Raw genomic sequence first — 19864 nt, 5'->3', positions numbered from 1 at the left:
TGTGTGTGTTTGTGTGTTACTGCTACTTTTTTCTTTTTCAGATTTTCAAGACTTTGGTTGCTTGGGATTTTAGTTTGCTAGTATTATTGTTACGTGTTAGTTGTTAATTTGTTCTTTGATTGAGATATTGTTTAATATATTAAAAAATAGGTACTCAATTTGTCTGGAAAATGACAGGAGAATCTGTCTTTGAATTCTGACAGAAAGTACCTGGTAACGTACGTGTACCGAATGGTACAGGAACCGAGGTACAAGGTACAGGTACCAGTCCAAAATTTTGGAACCGAGCATAGGAAGGTACAAATATTCGGCCTGGGCAGGAACCGAGCCGAACCGTATCGTGTGCACCCTTACTCCAGGATTAAAAACGAGAAAGAAAAAAAAACGACTCTTTTTGCAAGTCTCATCAAGAGAAAAAAATTAACTCAAAAAGGGAACTCCAAAATGAAACTAAACAGTATTGACTCAGCAAATTAGCAAGGAAAACACTCCTCATTAGGGTTATTCATGGTCGGTTTTGGTTCGGTTTTTAGCCAAAACCAAAACCGAAACCAATACTATCGGTTTTTAAAAATGTAAATCAAACCAATCCATTAACCATTGGTTCGGTTTCTTAATGATTTTAACCGGTTTCGGTTTGTTCCATTGGGTTAATGGAAAACCGACTGTATGTCAGTTTCTGAAACTGACAGTTCAAATTTTAAAAAGAAATAACACAGTTGAATTTTTTTAACCTACCCGCAAAATGTAATTAACACATATGCGTAGTTCATAACTCAAGTTTATAAGCATAAGTTCAAAACATAAACATTACAGATTCAAAATACATAAACTCTAAGTTTTGCATGCTCCAAATTCCATATTCAAAGTGTGAGATAGATGGGGTAGATTAAATCTATCTGATTTTAATCAACGGCTTATACTTATTGGTTTTCCATTGGTTTTTGGTTCGGTTTTCAGGTCAAATCAAAACCTAACCAATAATATCGGTTTTCAATTTTTTTTACCATAACCAATCCATTAATAAATGGTTGGTTCGGTTTCTTCCTTATCGGTCTGGTTCGGTCCGATTCCTGCAGAAAACCGAAACTATGTTCAGCCCTACTCCTCATCCTAAACAAATCATATTAACCAGCAAATAAATCAAAAACCAAGAAGGACGAGCCGATTCATGACCGGTTCACTGCAAAAAAAAAAAAAAAAAAAAAACGCCTCACTAACGTTAACAGCTCAAATAGAGTGCAAGACGCCGAGATCCGAATTGTCTTAGCAGTGTTTGTTTGCTAGATTTTTCCTTTCTGCCAACACGAGCTAAAGTTTGGCAGATGAAAATAAGTTACTGTACATCGTCATATCCTTTTCTAGTCAGCCACCTAGCACCTTTATTCACATCAATCAGTCAGACAGCTCTAAAATCATATTGACTATATTGCCCCTTCGTTTTGTTGTTATCATTTGCTTGTGAAAGTCCCTGCCAAGACTTATATTCTGTCGATGCTTGTTAAAGAGCAGTCAGAGAGCACAATAATTTAACACAAGAAAAAGGGTAATGGTCCATGCTTCTACATACGTTAGTTTCACTGGTTTGCGCAACCAGATTGTAAGAGGTTTCATGCCCGGCTACGGGAACAATTGCTGAAAATTTTGGTGGACAATATTAAGATAGTTTGACTCTCGTATACTCTTTGTGAATGTGCACAGACGCAGCAAACATTCATACCCAAAAGTAGAGGTGTAATCTGGGTTTTACCAGCATAAGCACAGATCAGCACGGAACAACATGTTAGCTTAATGTGCTATGCTGGGTTAGGCTAATCGGCACCGTTGCATAACACAACACGTGGCACAATACTGCATAGCACGCCCATAAAACACGTCATATCATGTATACACAATATTGTAGCATACAACATACTCCCTCCGTCTTTAAAAGATAGTTGTATATTTCACACTCTTATATTTTAACAATCCTTTGACATTCTATCTTCATTGTAGCGAATCATTTCAATAAAAACATATATAGTATCTAAATATGTTGAAAATGTTTAGTTTGAGAAAATGTAAAATAAATATGCCAGATACAGCACGGCACATCACGCCCTCAAACACGGTACGGCTTAATTTCTGGCACAGTACAGCATGACAATACACGTATCTAGACGGGTTCACCGTCAAATGGGCTGTGTTGTGCTAGCATGTTTTACACCTCTACCCGAAAGGAACTATTGTAATTTTCAAGTCCAACATATATTGCATAAACAATCTTATATGTGTGGTGTCTTTTTTGATGATTTTTTTTTATCCGAAAGATTGAACTTGTATTAAGAGAATAAGGTAACCATACATGGACTTTCAGTCCCCAATTACAAACCCAGAAGTATAATGTCTAAACCAAATCTGTAAAAGTATTGAAATTACCTACAATCTATGATTACTTTCGAGTGAGTGATCAAATCTGTAAAAGTATAATGTCTAAACCAATTTTCCGGCGCTTCATATTTTTGCTTTAATTTCATTGATCAGGTACCTATGTTTTTGGGATTCTTGACTATCATTAGTCTTCTATCCCTTTCATCCCATATCACCCAGCAAATGGCAAACATTAACAATGGCCATATCTTCCTTCTCCTTTTTCTTCCTCTTCCAAACTTCCATGCTTGTAACTGAGAGCTAATCTAGGGAAGATAGGGTAGCCTATGCCACAAATGGCTGGCTGGAAATAGAATAGGCCCGAGGGTGACAAAGACCGATGTGATTTTATTTATTTGTTTTTTCCGGAAGAGATTAATTCGAATTTGAATCCTAGAGAAACAAAACATCGTAATGATTAGGTGGGGAGATAGGGATGAGATGACATCCACGTGATGTGCTCAAGACAACATGTGAGGTCTTCTTCTGTATCCGAGTCTGATTCGGTTTGCGTGAGTTGGGTCATATCTCTCTTGTGTGCCCAGAAAAAAAGACGGTAAAAAGTAGATTGTCGATAACTTTGATGCTGCCACGTTAGTTGATTGGTACTACCATATTATTGACACGTTCGGGTTATTTCTTTTGTCAGGTAGATGAAATACGGATTCGGATTTGAACCCGAAAGGAACAGATGGATAGTTTGAATACGTCCATCGTAGGTAGTGGGATGAGGGACACAACTCACAAGACATGTAATACTTTTCCAGACTGATCATGGGAGACGAGAATATTTTACAAAGAGTTTTCCGTTGGTAAACTGTAAAGTTAGTAAAAGCTAAAAAGTGGATTCTTTGTTTGTTTGGCTAGTGGGAGACCCACTTATTTTATGAATCCAGTCCACGGTTCAAGTTTAGATATTTAGTCATATTTCTATGCACATGTCAGACTGTTGATTGTGTTACTTTTACACCCATTATGGGTATATTAAATTTACTTTTACTACACGGTTAAAAAGAACTTCAGATTTTGGGTATCTTACAAATTATACTTGCTGTCAAGTTTTTAGCGGGCCCATGAAAGTTTCCATGTGGGACCCGCTCCATGATGTACACAGGACATGATGTGATGCATCTTCACAGGCAACGTATGTGGAGGAGAGAATATTTTATTTCGATTTCTTATCCATCTATCTGGTCAGTGGAGGAAAAAAAAATCTTCAACTTATTAGGTTTCAACTAATCACATTTTTATTTGATTGGACTCCCCGATCCAGATCGATTTATTGAAAAAAAAATAGTGATTTTCAGCCACGGTGGTCCTCCTCTGGACTAGTAATACGGTTACTATCCAGTCAAAAGAAGATTTCTTTTTTTCCTCTGTTGTCATAGTCAACAACACGCAGGTGAAATACAGTGGTGTACCCACCGGAATATCATTACATTTTCACAAAAAACTCTGTGGTAAATCTATACAAACCTTACCCCGAATGATTCATTTTTACAGCATTGAAGGGCTTATTGATGGCAGGGGACCAGTTACCTAAAAGCAACAGACTACAACCACTGGGCATTCTGCTTGTTTGTAACCATAGATCACCAGGAATCAATTCTCCAACCCATCTGCTCCTGAACGTAATATGACTACAGAGTTTCATAAGTTCTCAGACAATTGGGCAACTCCGGTTTCTCAGGTGTAAAGAGTAGTGGCTTAAATACTTTTCAGACTATATTGTATATCAAGGTTAAGCTCGGTGTCCATTAGAATTCCCCCCGCTACATACTCACTCCCTAACAAATCAAAAATACATAAATCTCCAAAAGCCTGAAGCAGAAAAAATAAGAAGAAAAGGTTAAGATATCTTCTATATCCAGCTTGTGAAGAAAAAAAGGACAGGAACAGATTTCCATACGCTGTTATTTGGTTATTTACAAGTCCAGGTGAGTGATGAAGATGCTGCTGGAAATTGAGGACAATTTTCAGCATCAACGGAAGCTGAATATAAATTTGTCAATTCCCCGGGATCAACATCTGCGTGGTTTTTGCCAGTAAATAAGCTTGCCAACTCAACCCTCTGAAACATTTAACATTTATCATCAACTAAAGAATACAGCTAGATAGAGGATATGTTTCCGTACCTGATAACAGAAACCAACCTCAATTTCTTACAAAGATGCATGTGTTCCTGCTTTCAACATCCTGAAAACCCCTCTCGGCAAGGAACACCATAGAGATGCTCTGCTAACGGCTTCATCAATCAATGATGGCACAAACTCGCCAGGTAAATCTAACCATTTCATCATAACTCCCAATTGATGTAGTTTCTTGCAAGCTTCAAGACATACCAACTGCTTCGACAACTGTGAATTTTAATAGTAGGACCAACTAATCTTTGAAACCCATAAAATGTCTAAGAAATTCATACACATTCATAAACGCCTAAGAAATTGCCCTTGGAGTAAAACACCTACATCAAACGTGAATTAATCAGGTTATGGAAGTGCCGTACAAAAAGCCAAGAAATATAAACCGTAATTTATAACTGAGAAATCGATATTATTATTAAGGATTTGGTATTAAAGGTTGAAGGAAACATGTGACCCTAATACATGACTTAATGAAAATCCAAGTTCGATTTCAGATTTGCGATATATTATTACCTTTCAAGCATCGTGACATACCGGAATCAGTCTGATGAGCTCAACCGCTAGACTGAACGTAGCTACAAACTATTTAGTAAATCAAGTCACACAAGACAGAAGCTAATTACCCGCAACAAGTTACCAAAGACACATCAATCCTGAACAACAAGTTTATCTACACAAAATATTGTATGCAAAAAAGGTTGAAACTTGAAGTGAGAGAAGCTACCGCAGAAACTTATGTCAGGTCAGTATTGAGCATTAAAGCCAGATTTTTAATTACCTTCCCAGAGAAATTTTTTGAAGTGAGCCAAGCTAGCAAAGAAACTTATGTCAGGTGGCATCCAGACTCTCCTTTTCTACTTTTGGTTCCAATGCATCCACCAAACCAATTCCTTCAGACAAATATGCAACTGTGACATGGGATACATAACTTAGTTTCTTGAATCTTTCAATCACTTTCCCTGTGATAATCCTCTCCTGTCCACAATGATACGGCGAAGCAAATTTCTAACATCCCTTCAACCAGAAAAAAATACACAGAGCAGGCTTAAGGAGTAAAATATTGGGAGTGGATGAGCAAATATCAGCTTAGTTTGGCAATAGGAACAAAGTACTACTTCATTTCTGTCTTCAACTCTATAAATCTGCAAGTATAGGCATGTTTGGGATTCAACAGCAACGTTTTAAACTAAACATTCAGTACAGAATATAGAAGATTTACTTTCTTTTCAGAAATTATACATATAACTGGCCTTGGACTCTAAGATGACGTGAAGCCATTTGATCACATACTAAAGACCAATTTAAGAATGATCAACTGCATTTATACGCTTACAGTACTAGAGGTAGTTTCTTGCCTTTTTTATTACAAGGGAAGCCGTCATTCCAGTTATCTTTGGCTTGTTTGCAAACCTCTAACTCAAAAGTTAAAGTTCAAGAATCTTCTTGATTCGAGTTAGATGTGCAAAATGAAAAGACACCTGAGTCCTGACTCAAATAGCTATGAGTTAGATGTAATTGCGAGTCAGACTCAGAAAGATTAAAAGAAAACGATCTGACTCGGACCAAAGTCGGATGCCGAATCAGATTAAGATCGCGAGTCTGATTCAAACACATAGTGTTAGTGTAGCAGCCGAGAAATTCAACACGACAAGGACTCTTCACTGTTACCTTGAACTGCCAAAAAAATATGGTAAAGATCACCAGTAAAGTCTAGAATAGATTATAGTGTACAGAGCTAGAACTATAGTGACAGTGTTCATGAACTTGTTTTCTTTATTCGCAGCAAGAATATGTAATGAGATTCAGCAAAATAGAAATAAAAGGATCCTTATAATAGGACTTCTACATTCAGATGTTAAGCCAGTCGAGATAGTGATTTAAGACCTCTGACCAGTTAGGTTCAATCCAGCTGCAGTGTAAGTTCTCCTTAGAATCAAGATAATCTTTAACAGAATGTTTGATACATACCTGTATCGAGAGAGTAATACAAAATCCCTTCATTATGCAACCTCGGAAAGTAAATCTTGTTCTCCATAAGACTAGTCGGAGCCCTTGCAGAAACACAGGCTGTATTGCTAATACAAAACATGCCGCCCCAAACATAGCTTCAACCCAAACCATTTCACTGTCGTTCAATCTAAATACACGAACCCATTTTCCAAAATGGCCTAATAACACGGACATAAGTTTTCCATCACACTCCACCAAGAAACTCTTGTGGATAAACTCGCAATTCGGCGTGGGTACCATGGCTAGAATTTCCCAACTAATGGCAGGCCCTAATTTAAATACCCCCAAAGTTCCATTGAGGTCTAAGCAATAGAAAGCTCCATGGTAGAAAACTGGTGTGTTAAAGTTCAGCTGGAAACCAACATTATTCCTTCTGGGAGTTAAATATATGCTATCTGAGACATCATATGTCCAACTTTCATCTCCCCGTTTGATAAATAAGATTTCAACCCTATCACTAAATCCAACACCACGAATGCCAAGACTACACAATCTGAAGAAGTCTGCAGGAATGAGAATGAGATACCTGTGAAAGCATAATGATGGTATGAATCTGGCAAGTCTGGAAGTTTGACAGTTGATGTGGTGAAGGGATTGTAGAACAACAAAGTCTTTCCCTTTGACAAGAGCAACCACCCACCTTTTGAAAACCGAATCCTGAAACCTTTTAACAGCTCTGTGATGTTTATGAGGTAGTTCTCATTATTATGCATTGGATTTACGAAATTATAGACAGCTTGATGCTTATGAAAAACCAGCCATGGGGATAAATCTGTGGTCTGAACTACCGGAATAGATGAGGATCTTCTCAAATTTAATATTGTCTGATATTTTTTACTGGCTCCACGTAAATGAATGTAATCCAATGTATGCAGATAATTTGATATCAACCATACCATATGATCATCCTTAAGCATGATTGATGGTGTTGCTTCTTCGATATCCTCTTTCTCACTGTCTTTATCTACGGTTCTGTTTTCCGATGGCCTAATAACTTTACGTATGCATTCGCCCTCTCCTAACCGTGTTCTGTTATTCTTATGCTGTCATCGAACCTACGAAACAAAAGAACAGAATATTACCACAAATTCAGATAGCATCAAAGGTGCAAGTCCCTATTGAATCAGAGAAACTAGCTTGCATAAGAAAGGGTCTTCATCATACAACAAAAAACTCAATACAGGATGTGGGAAAAGACAAATAGATCTGGAAGGCTAGCTGAAACAGTTGGAATTTAAGCATTCTGTTTAACCTGTTTGATACGAAAATGAGTGGAACTAATATGCACAGTTTACTCAGACACAAATAGGGAAAGTTCTCGAGTAAGTTCATGCGTAACCAACTTAAGAGTGCAGATGACACAAATAAAATACAATGGACTGGTACGTCTTTAGTTGTGTACTCATTCTGTTAAAAAAATGAAACGCGTTCCATAACATGTAACCTTACCATCTATGGCCACCGAGGGCAAGTCAATCACTAACAGACTTATGGTAAGGTTACATGTGAAAGAGTGCTATTTTTTTTTAGTTAGAGCGTAGTACCACATGAGAACATTATTCTAAGAAAAAACAAATTAGTTTCTTTCATTTTCATTCAGTCCCCATAAATCGTGCAAAATCAGCATCGTCAAATATTGCAAATTTAACATTAAATGTCAAGGATCCTCCCTCAGCAACGTAACAGAAAACAAACAAGAACATATTGTACTTGGAAGTTACCTTGGAGTTGCAGAAATCATCAACCATTTAGGCATGGTAGATTCGGACATGGTAAAGAAATCAAAATACTATCATCTTCCAAGTCATATTTGTACAAGCTCATCCCTTCAGCTTGTGTAAAATACAAAGAACCCTTCGATAAACCCAAGTCTGAGGCCAAGCAAGACAATTTTGTATTACAACCCAAAAAGAAGACATGGACATCCATACTTTTCACTTCCTCCCAAGTCATTGTAGAGAAATTCAATTTCCATACATATATGCTGGTTACACAAAATACCTCTCGAAAAGAATTTTCTAAGAATTTGAAAAACTTCACCGAAAGATTCTACATGATAAATTTGACACCGACAATCTAAACCTCCTGCTACCACATCAATTTCGGAATTGTAACTGAAACTAATAGCATCACTTATACTGAGAATTTCAGCATCCTCAGTATCAGAACCATATTGTATTGCTATCTGGATGTGAACATTATTCATACACATTACGTACAACTTACCCTTCAAATAAAACATTGATTGAAGACTTTTATTTGCAGCAACATCAACAAAGGATATAAACCATTGATTCATAATCAACATTTCCATCATCACCACTGCCGAGCTTAGGAGGTGAAGACAAAACACAATCTCTAATAGGAAATTCGTCAACTAGCTTCGGTTCACTAGGTAAGTGTATGGTTTCTAGTGAAGCAGGATTCCAGAGAAAAAATTCTCTATCACTACATTCTGGGTCTTTAATGTCACAACAAGAAACTATTAACCATCCTTATGAGAATTTTTTTGCCAAAACCATTTTGACTCGATTCTGGTATGAATTTCTTGTAAGATTTATTCAAGTGATCATGTATATTTATGAAAGTTTGGAACTTACAATATCTTCCATGTAGGATGACAAGCCATGGTGCTGCTCTGGGTGATGGTGGGAGCTTCCGTTCACTTCTTTGATTTGATAACTCTGATTCGGCCATGGGAACGGACGAGATTGAACTGAAGCGGTTTAAAATGGCTAAAAATGGGATAAGATAGTCGGTTAACCCTCGCATGAAAAACTGGAAATCGTGTTCAGTGTAACACAAAAAATTCAAACTACCTTTTTTTCTTCTTCAATTCTCTTTTGCAAAACTTCAATTACATATCAATTTTTTATTAGATTATTATGTGTTACCTAGATTTACTCTAATATTAATTATGATAAATTTGGGTAACATTTATATTAGGTTTTTATGCTTTTAATAAAACTTATTCTTGTTCTACAGGAATTTCAGATTCAGGTTTTGTATATATTTCTCCTGATCGTCTCGCAAGACTTAGTCTAATGGGGGAGAAAGATTCAACTTTCTCTCTCAAAATCGTCGTTTTTGCGTCGCAAACAGAGTTGATTCAGAGTTGAGTCTTGAATTTGCTTGGGTGTGAGATGGAATCAAGACAGAGACGCAATTTGGGTTGGCGCCCAAAAAAGCATTAGGCGCCATTTCAAATGGCGTTTAGGAAAAACTTTATAAAAATTCAACCATCAGAATCATATACACCGTTAGATTTATAATCTTATTGGTGATCTAACGGTTGATACATCAGGTGCCATTTCAAATGGCGCCTGGTGACATTTCAAATGGCACCTCTGTTTTGAATCTTGAATTTCCACTACGTTTGGACGTTGAATTTTGATGAACCGGATTTTCAAAGAATGTTGAATCTTGGAGAACCATTAGAGTAAGCCTAATGGTTGATTATTGTCATTATGAAGAATATAATAGCCTTATGGAAATTTGTTAACATGTGATGGTATATTCATGTATATAATCAACAATGATCTCATCCGGCATGGCGTAGATCTCTGCAACTCGATACAAGATCCATGGCTACCGGTTAATCGTGATTATGATGTTATGTGCTCATTACTCCTTGCTATGGAAGCATTATGATTTGAAGAAGTTATCCAAATGGTTGGAAAGAGTTCCAAAAACCATCCCTCAGAAAACATCTGATTTCTATATTATAATTTGGGAGATATTTTTCGTAATAAAATTTAAACAATAGCGTATTTGATGCTAATAATTTAGGGGATATGCTCGTCTTACAAACATCTACATGTGCACAAAAAATGACCCCATTCTGAAAGAAATAACTCCATAATCGAATTTTCAACCGGTAAAATTAAGGTTGGTGGATGGTGAGGTTTGGTATTTAATTTAGGAATGTGCTCATTATTTATGGATATGTACAGCTTTGTAAAGCGAGCATTCCCCAAAATATTAGCTTCAAATGCACCATATTGTTTGAGCTTTATTAAAAACAATGTCTCCCAAAATGTGAAAATTGGAGTTCAAGGGGTTCCTCCTTCTCTCTATAGTGAAATGTAGTGTAACAGCGGTATTTTTCCATTTTCATTTTTTTTGAACTTTTTACGAGGGCACGTATATCTCTCAAGCCTAAAATTTTGAAAATTGATTTTTTTTAGGAACACGCAATTGGGGGATGGGAAAATAATCGGGGGACATGAAATACTATTCCCATCCTTAGAGTCATGCTAAGGGGTGTTTTTAGGGACAAATATACTAAACTACCCTTTAAAACAAATAAAAAGTAAGTCTATAAACCTAAATTTATTCTTTTCATACCCCCATCTCCTTTTAACTTCTCTTCTCCTTTTCAGCTGGCTTCTCTTTTTGATTTTGTTTTCTTCATCATCGATTTCAACACGGTTTCATCGGTGCTTCAAAAAAAAATTCGGCGATTAATCGATTATATAAACATGCCTCCTTGAAAGAAAGTTAATCATCGATGTGTTTTAAAAGAACTCGTTTAAGTTAGAATCAAAAATTGTAACTGAAATTTTTCAGTTTCAGTTAATACCGGTATAGTTTTAGTTTACTATGCCGACACTTTTTTTAGTATGAATCATGCCGAAATTATTTGACGGCATGCTCGATAGAAAACTATCAATGCCAATAGCCAAGTGAAAAAAACTTAGAATTTCTGGGAAATTTGCATCATATGCCAGCATAGCAAGTTAAGAAATGTACATTGCTGTCACCACTATCGGCATGCTCGATAATGAACATTCTTTATTGGCAGTGTACTTACAGAGCACTCTTTCTATATAAAAATGTCGTCTATAATTTCAAATTTGGGAGATATTGTTTGTCGGTATGGTGAAGATATGAATACCATCAATACAAGAAATTGAACCATTGTCGCACATAATGGCTATGGCATAAATCCCTACTGGTGCTGCGATAACCTATGTAGCAAGAAGTATATTGCTTCACCCACTCTTTATTGCTGCAACAAGAGATTATGCTTTTTTGCTACACTCTTTTCATATCGTTGCTTTAGTTTTGTGGCAAAAGTTTCATTTTGCATCAGTTTTTTATAGCTTTTAGCTGCACCTGAAAAGTATTGTGACTAGAAATTTGCTTTTGCAACACATATATTGAAGGTGTGAATATGTATGGTGTAGCAATAGGTAGGTTTTCCTGTACTGCATGTCGATTAGGTCCCTGCCGGCATGGTATTCATACTTTTACCATGCCGACACAGAGTTTTTCAGGCATAACACTGACGAATTTAATGAAAAAATAATCAAATTTTAATGCATTAATACCTATATATGAGTATTTGGAGTACTTGTATGTTCAGCTTGTTTAATTTCATTAGTCGTTTCTTTATTAAAATTTTTATGATCATAAATATCTTGATTTGACGTTGTTATACTAATCTATTAACATAACTAAACATGATTAATAACTAAGTATGATCAATGAGGGGTAAATTAGTAATTATATAAAATACATGGATACGGGGTATATCCGAATTACTATTTAGTCCTATTAGCATATCCCCACATTATTTTGAATATTCCCCGGTTATGCGCTCTATTTTAGGGACCTCTCCGTTTTTGAGGGGACCATGATCTACTTAGGTTTATCCGTTGTGATGAACTAAAGGGTGTCCTAGTTTGGTAAGGGGTATCCTAACTTAAGTTAACCTAAACTTAATTCAAAACTAAGAACCGAAACTTGATACTTATTTAATTATAACTTTAATTAATAAACACAAACAATTTTTTCTCCTAATCATTTCTGTAATTATATTAAATCAGAATTTTAGAAATTTGAACATTAGAAGGTACCTCCCAACTAACCAATGTCTTCTTTATATATTTTTTATTCATATATTAAGTAGTATTTATAAAAATTGAAGATGGGGAGAGAAGTTCGGCTACGAATTTTGTAAGTAAATTTTAGTCGATCTAGAAGAATCTGATGGAAATGAATAAAAGTTCAGCTATTTTGGCAAAAAAATTCCTAGCCGATTTTTTTTGTAAAAATACGTACGGGTATTTCGAGAGAAAAAATATCCTAAGTAAACTTCTAATCTTCTAGACGAACCTTCTAGTTTCTTAACAAAACTTTATGTAAATGTATTTTTTGGTTCTGTCTTAGATTCAACTAGTAACGTGGTGGACTCTACATTTCCGGAAATAAGTATGTAAAACACTAAATGAAAATTTGGTTAGCTGTTCTTGAGTTCTCAGGGCCGAACATAATCCGCACACGATTAAAGATAGGGTTTTCAATCCTCGTACGAATTTCGATTTCCATATCCAAAAATTCGATATCTTATAGTAAATTATCCGATATATCATATTTAGGATGTCGGAGCCGCATTATTCATAAAACATTATTCCCTTATCGTAACGAAATCATATTTGGATCTTCCGTTTGGTTAACTTCCGACATTCGACAACCTATAAGAAAAACTATATTTTATCTAGCAACCCATCTGATAAATTTTTCTTCGTGTTTATAATTACTGATTCATCTAGATAACATTTCTTGAGATTATCGAATTATATCATTATTGCTCTTCCTGATTTAAATCTATTAATTAATTGATCTCTAAAGGAAAAAAAACAACCTCCGTAACGAGATCAAAAAGCTTTTATATTTAAAAATTGCGATAATTATTTTGAATCTCAGTCTTTTAGATTTACATTACCATAAAATTTCAAAACTTTTTAGAAATTTGAGTAGTGTTATTTTTAAGTTCATCTTCCGTTTCGTTCTTCACTGATAAACCCTTGTTTTGTTAGGGAATGTTGGAACTTATCGTATTGAAATTCGATATCTGATAACCTTGTCATAACGGAATCGGATTAGATTTTTCAAATTCCGTCGATATTGGAAGTCCTCATCTTATCAGAATCGTATGAGCCAAATTCCTTCGGATTTTAGTCCGTTGACAGCCGTAATTAAAATTGTTAGAGCATTGCTCGGTCGAAATCACAAACGTTGCCATCTCAAGCTTGTTTGTCAAGTTTAGTTTATCAAAACTATATACTTCATTTCTAGTCTACGTATAGCTATGTCTCGACTAGGATAAAAAGTGTAGTTGAGCTTTAGATTTCACGGCGTTCACATTTTGAAGACGAAGATCTACTGAAGAGCTTGGAGGAAGTTCATCAACAAAAGATATGTGTAGACTAAAACTTTTTTATCACTCATAAGTCTATTATATTCTATTTTATCTCCTAAGAGACTAAGTCATATAACTATATAAAGTCTTTCTTTATGCACATTTGATATTTCGATATGAGTTTATCTTGCTTATCTATTTCCGAAATATGTGTTGGAAGCTTTTTGATTTAGATAAGTTCATCGTATTCTTGACGAGTTTAGTTGGAAAAAATTTATTTGTTGGAAACTAAATATTAAGTCAAAAGATGATCATGTGAAAATCACCTTGAACATCTTACATGATTTTTGTGAGACAGTCATTTGATGTTAGCTCAGGTTGTTTCATAATGATCATTCGATCACTTGAAAATTACTTGAAAGATAATAATATGTGTAAGATTATTATGGTCATATTCCAAGGATGTTTCAATGATTGAAATAAGAGTTTAAAACGACCAGTCATGTCTAGATAGAACAAGGTATGCATACTCAGTATGCGAACTGTATTGTGATGATTCAGGTCCCGAACTCTTGTTTGCGTACTTAGTATGCAAACGGATTTACCTGAGAAGGTTCATAACTCTTGTTTGCGTACCTGGTATGCGAACCAAGTTACCTGAGTTGGGTCCGGAATGGTTGTTCGCGAACCGGGTTTGCGAACGGCTGGTCAAAGCCAAGTTCCGGAACTGTTGTTCGTGTACCGGGTTTGCGAACTCAATGGTTATGTTCTAGAATATGACGTGTATGATTTTCATACTCATGAACTAAAATATTTATGATATAAGGAATACAATCTTTGCAAACCGTGGCTTAATTTTCATGAATTGACTCTTGGATAAGTACTTTTTACAATCATGAATCAAACATATTTCGATTCAATTGGTTCATATATATTTCTATGAAATGGTGGGAATTGAACAACTCTATTGAAGCACAATTAGAATCATTTGATTATTATTCATGATTGATTGATCTTAATATTTGATCTAGATGTGATGGATGAATATGGCTAAGTCAAGAAATGTTCATCTGGTTAATTAACTATGGTTAACTATTATTGAGCCAACAAGTATACACGTTTGCGCTACGATTCATCCATATCTATATATAGGTATATTTCATTTGTGTGTAACAAGCTAAGACCATTTAACGGTGGAAATTAATTGCTTTATTTCAAAGCAGACTTAGCTTGAATCTTAAATCAGGAGTTCAACTAATGGTGAATATCAATTTCTTTGTTACTAAGCTATCTTAGCTTTGATTGTAAGCAAGCCTGATTTGAAAGATTATATAAGGGAGAACTATGACACTTGGGAAAACCAATCCCCACACTTTTGTGTGTTCCGTGTTGCAAACTAGAGTCGATTCTCCTATAGACTAGGTTTTCCAAAATCATTAGGTTAACGACTTAAAGACTTCAATGGGATTATGAATCCAGATCCAACTATTTTCTTTGTAGTTGCGTATTCTGGTCTTACTTGTTCTATCGTATTCATTTTTATCTTTGCTAAGACTTACTCGATTTTTTCTCTGATAGGTAAAATATAAAAAGTAATCAAAAATTTCTTCGCCTCTAACTTTGTGATTCAACAATAACTTGTTCTGTTAATCAGTTGGGTAAGTGTGAGGTGACTAATCTTCTAGGCTGCACTTGGCGTTGTAAAACCAGATTATTAGTTGGTTCATGTTCACTTTGATTTATCATAAGACGGAACAAAAACTTCATAGGTATTTCTGTGAGAGACAGATTTATCTATCAGAATATACTTATCCGTGGGAGAAATATTTTCTTATAAAATCTCCGACTTTGGGTCATAGCAACTCTTAGTTGTGGGTGAGATCGGCTAATGGAATCAAGTTCACAGAATCCGACGTGGTTCTAGAGGAGTAAGGAATGCGACCATATCTTAATCACCGTGAGATTGGTTAGGGCTCAACTACATTCCAGTCCGAAGTTAACTTGTAGTAGGATAGAGTCTGTAGCGACTTAAGACAATGTGGTGTTGAATCTTAACTAGGTCCCAGGGTTTTTATCCATTTGCGGTTTCCTTGTTAACTCGCAAGCGTTGCTATCTCAAGCTTGTTTGTCAAGTTTAGGTGATCAAAACTATAGTCTTGATTTCTTATCTACATATAGTTATGTCTCGGATTAGGATAGAATGTGTAGTTGAGCTTTAGACTTCACGACATTCATCGATTGAAGACAAAGATATACTAAGGAGAGCTTGGAGGAACTTCATCAACAAAAGGTATGTGGAGACTAAAACTTATCTATCACTCATAAGTTTATTATATTCTATTCTATCTCCTATTGAGACAAAGTCGTTTAGTTTTATAAATTTCGTATTATGAATATTTGATATTTCGAGCTGAGTTTAACTCTCTTATCTATTTCTCGAAATATGTGTTGGAAGATTTTTGCTTTAGCTGCGTTCATCATTATTCTTGACGTGTTTAGTTTAAACAATTTATTTGTTGGAAACTGAATTATAAGATCATGTGGAAATTGCCTTGAAACATTTTACAGGATTTGTGTGAGACAGTCATTTGATGTCGACTTGGAAAGTTTCCTGTTGATCATTAGATCACTTGAAAATTTCTTATAAGCTATTGGTTTGTGTGAGACAGTTATTATCGTCTTCCAAGAATGTTTCAATGGTTGAAATGAGAGTTCAGAACAAAAATCCTCGTCTGGATACATCACAGGACGCGTACCTTGTATACAAACTATTTTGGTACGATTCAGGTACGGAAACCAAGTTTGCATACCAGTATGCGAACGGTTTAACTGAGAAGTCCAGGAACCAAGTTTGCATACCAGTATGAAAACGGTTCTACCTGAGTTAGGCCCGGGACTGCAGTTTGCATATCCGTTTGCAAACAGCCGGACAAGACCAAAGTCCGGAACTAAATTTTTCTACCCGCTTGCAAACTTAGTGGTTCAAGTTCTAAAATCGGTCAAGTATGATTTCATACTCATGAAAAATATATTTATAAATTAAGGAATGCAATCTTTTTCAAGCCATGGATTAATATTCACCCAACAAACACTTGGCCGTGAAGAGTACAAGATGGCTATGCATCTCACAAAAAAAAATCACTGCATTTGGGTAGAACCTTGCCATTCTCTCCAATCATGACTTTGTACCAAGGACACAATATCAGTACCCAATCACAGCTGCATATATGACCACCATGCTTATGTCAAGATAAGACTAACTAGTATAGAATCCCCAGTTTCACTGGTAAGAACACATGATTGGAAAGAAGTTAAGGTATCATCACTTCTTCTTGTGATTCCAACTCTCAATACACTAAGCAGTTACATAAATTGGTGTTTATTGCATCGTATTTCCACAAAAACTCCAGAGAAACCTAATCTGTATGCCTACACACTACTACATCGTCACCCCGGCCAATCCAACACCTAATACTACCAAATCAACAATTTCTTTCCTAACTTGTATTCCCAATTTCACTCAAAATCCACTTTAACAAGTTCAAACTATTACAAGCTAATTCAACAATTCCCCTGAACCAAAAATCCCCAAATCCATTCACCAACACCATTAATCACAAAATAAAAACCAAATTCCACAATGTAGGAATTACCAATAGGTACCATTATAGTGTTCTTAGTTAGTGGCAGGTCCACCCATTAAAGCCCAGTAATCAGAGGTCCATAATTAAAAGAAAACATGAAAATTGACCAATTTTTTTTAGCCCAGGTCCTGCACACGTGCGAGATCAGGTATACGTAATATGAAAATACCACAAATAACCTTTCCTATTTAATATGTTAAAAGCATTAGAAATATTTTTCACATTTCATATTCATTTTCTTCTTCTCTTTCCTCTCACCATTGTTGCAGATGAAGATGAAGATTTGTTTTTGTTCTTTCTCGTTTCTACCAAATCAGATGATGAAGATTTTCCATTGTAATGTTTCTTTTAAGGTTTTGGCGATCTAATCATTGTTGTGCTTGATTATGTTTTCGATCTCCATGGTTGATTTGTCGACTATATATTAGATCTAGATGAATAATCACATTTTTTGTTCATTTCGTTGCTAGATTCGATTATGCCACTTCCATTTTAGATGTTTTAGACGTGTTTCAGTTCTTTTTTGTATATGAATCAACAGTACGTATATCCCGTACTGATAGAAACTTAGTTTATTTTTGAGAAGAAGAAGAAGAAGAAGATGCATCGTTATGATTTACGACGAGAAGATTGTTTGTGTTTCCAGGTATGTATATTAACAATGATTTTCGGTTTCCATTCTATTTTTTTCATAGATTCGTTACTAGTTTTTCACATGCAGCTGAAGTTTAGATTATGAATCAGCAGTACATATATGATGTACTGAAAATTATGCTTTAATTTTGTTATTTTTGTAGTTTTTGATATTTTTCTTCTTCGATCTAGAAGTATATATATGGAATATTGAAGAAAAAAAGTGTTTCGATTCTGGTTTTTAGAGATTCATTACTTGGTTTTCACATGCAACTGATTTTAGTTTCATTTTGGTTGTTTTTGATATGCTTTTAAGTTGTTTTTGTGTATTAATCATCGGTACGTATATGATATACTGGTGGATTTTGATGGAACAAGTTCAGATCTAAATAAACAATCATGTTTTGTGTTTAATTCATTAGTAGATCTGATACTTTTATGGTTTGTTTTTCAGTTTTCTTTTGTTATTATCAATTGTTGATAAACATCACTGTCCAGAGTTCGTCCTAAATTTTATACTCCTCTTGCTGTTTTAAAAGTTTGTGGGGATATAGTTGATGAAAAGAATGTACACAGTTGGGTTTTGCTTAGATTTGTTTATAGACCTTCTTTGATTCATATGTGTAGTATTTGAATTTTATGTTTGTTAGTGATGTTGTGAAGTGTTTGATGAATAAGTGTTCTTGAAATGCATTAGAAGCGTTGGGTATCTTTAGAGAGATGAGAATTGAAGGAGTTAAATTGGAATTGCATGACTGTATCTTACTCATTGCTGGTGCTCCACTTGGTGAAGAATTGAAGGGGATTTTGATTCATGTGTATGTGCTCTTCCTCTTATGTGGTCTTCTTCTTTTCTGTATTTCCTTTTAAGATTCATGATACAATTTGTATCTTATCTATCACGGACAGGTGAAGGTGGGAACCCGTTCTGCGTTACTCAACTTTGGATTACCAGTGGATGCATCTCAGCTATATAAATTACTCCATGCCCTTCATCCACATCCTCATTAGAAGAAAAATTAGCAGGCAGAGGTGCACCTGGAACATGTATGTTGCTCGGATTTTGTTGCTTTTGTCATACATACCAAAATAAATAGAATAGTAGCTTGGTGCATCTTCTCGATGTTGTTTACTGCTCTGGAACTGTTATCCTCAACTGGATAGATAGACCTCACCATTGTGTAGTTTCTTAAATGCCAAATGGCCTAATGTAGGCTCATGGGCATGCGGATAAGTAAAAGGTTAGCCTAATATTTACAGTTAGATAATGTGATTTTGTTAACTGTTACTATTTTTTGAAAGCTTTATCGTTCTCCCAAAATCATGTAGACCTCTGAGGCAAAACAATTCTTTTTTCTACCACAAGTTTCCTGACTACCTGCTGCTGTGCGATATTGCTGTCTCACTGGAATACCCATTTCTTGCTTCATGCTACAAACAGACACCACCTGATACACAACTGTTTTTTTCACCCTTAGTCACTATGTGGAAATGATAATCTATAGAGTCACAAGACTCATAAATTGTTATTATCAATTGTTTTTCAGTTTTCTTTTGTGTATTACCTATCAGTACATATATGACGTTTTCTAATTTATTTATCATTGATTCTTACAGATTTGTACTCTACCTGGAAGCAGTGCAGCAAATATGTACTCGAATTTGTAAGCATTCAGATATATAATCGGATTTGTAAGCAGTACGACAGATATGTACTCAGATTTCTAAGCAGTGCGACAGATATGTACTCAAATTTGTAAGCAGTGTAGCAAATATGTACTCGAATTTTTAAGCAGTGTACCAGATATGTACTCAAATTTGTAAGCAGTGTAGACACACACGTTTGGTAGTAATGGGCATTATGGACATTTCCATGT

At 35.3% G+C, this 19864-nt stretch overlaps 2 long non-coding RNA genes across 2 annotated transcripts; one reads left to right on the top strand and one right to left on the bottom strand.

Moving 5' to 3' along the window:
* Positions 1-4089: 4089 nt before the first annotated feature.
* LOC113329980 lies at positions 4090-6243 on the bottom strand. The gene is made up of 4 exons (XR_003350041.1): positions 5067-6243; positions 4563-4873; positions 4319-4480; positions 4090-4230 (listed from the first exon to the last, which is right to left on the bottom strand). It is a non-coding gene; the product is annotated as an uncharacterized LOC113329980 (long non-coding RNA).
* Positions 4583-9311, top strand: LOC113329983. Its single transcript, XR_003350043.1, has 3 exons — positions 4583-4687; positions 8829-8958; positions 9180-9311. It is a non-coding gene; the product is annotated as an uncharacterized LOC113329983 (long non-coding RNA).
* Positions 9312-19864: the final 10553 nt, after the last annotated feature.

Source organism: Papaver somniferum, unplaced genomic scaffold (assembly GCF_003573695.1).
Source record: "Papaver somniferum cultivar HN1 unplaced genomic scaffold, ASM357369v1 unplaced-scaffold_117, whole genome shotgun sequence".
In the NCBI taxonomy this organism is placed as follows: domain Eukaryota; kingdom Viridiplantae; phylum Streptophyta; class Magnoliopsida; order Ranunculales; family Papaveraceae; genus Papaver; species Papaver somniferum.
This window is presented reverse-complemented; position numbering and strand designations above follow the sequence as displayed.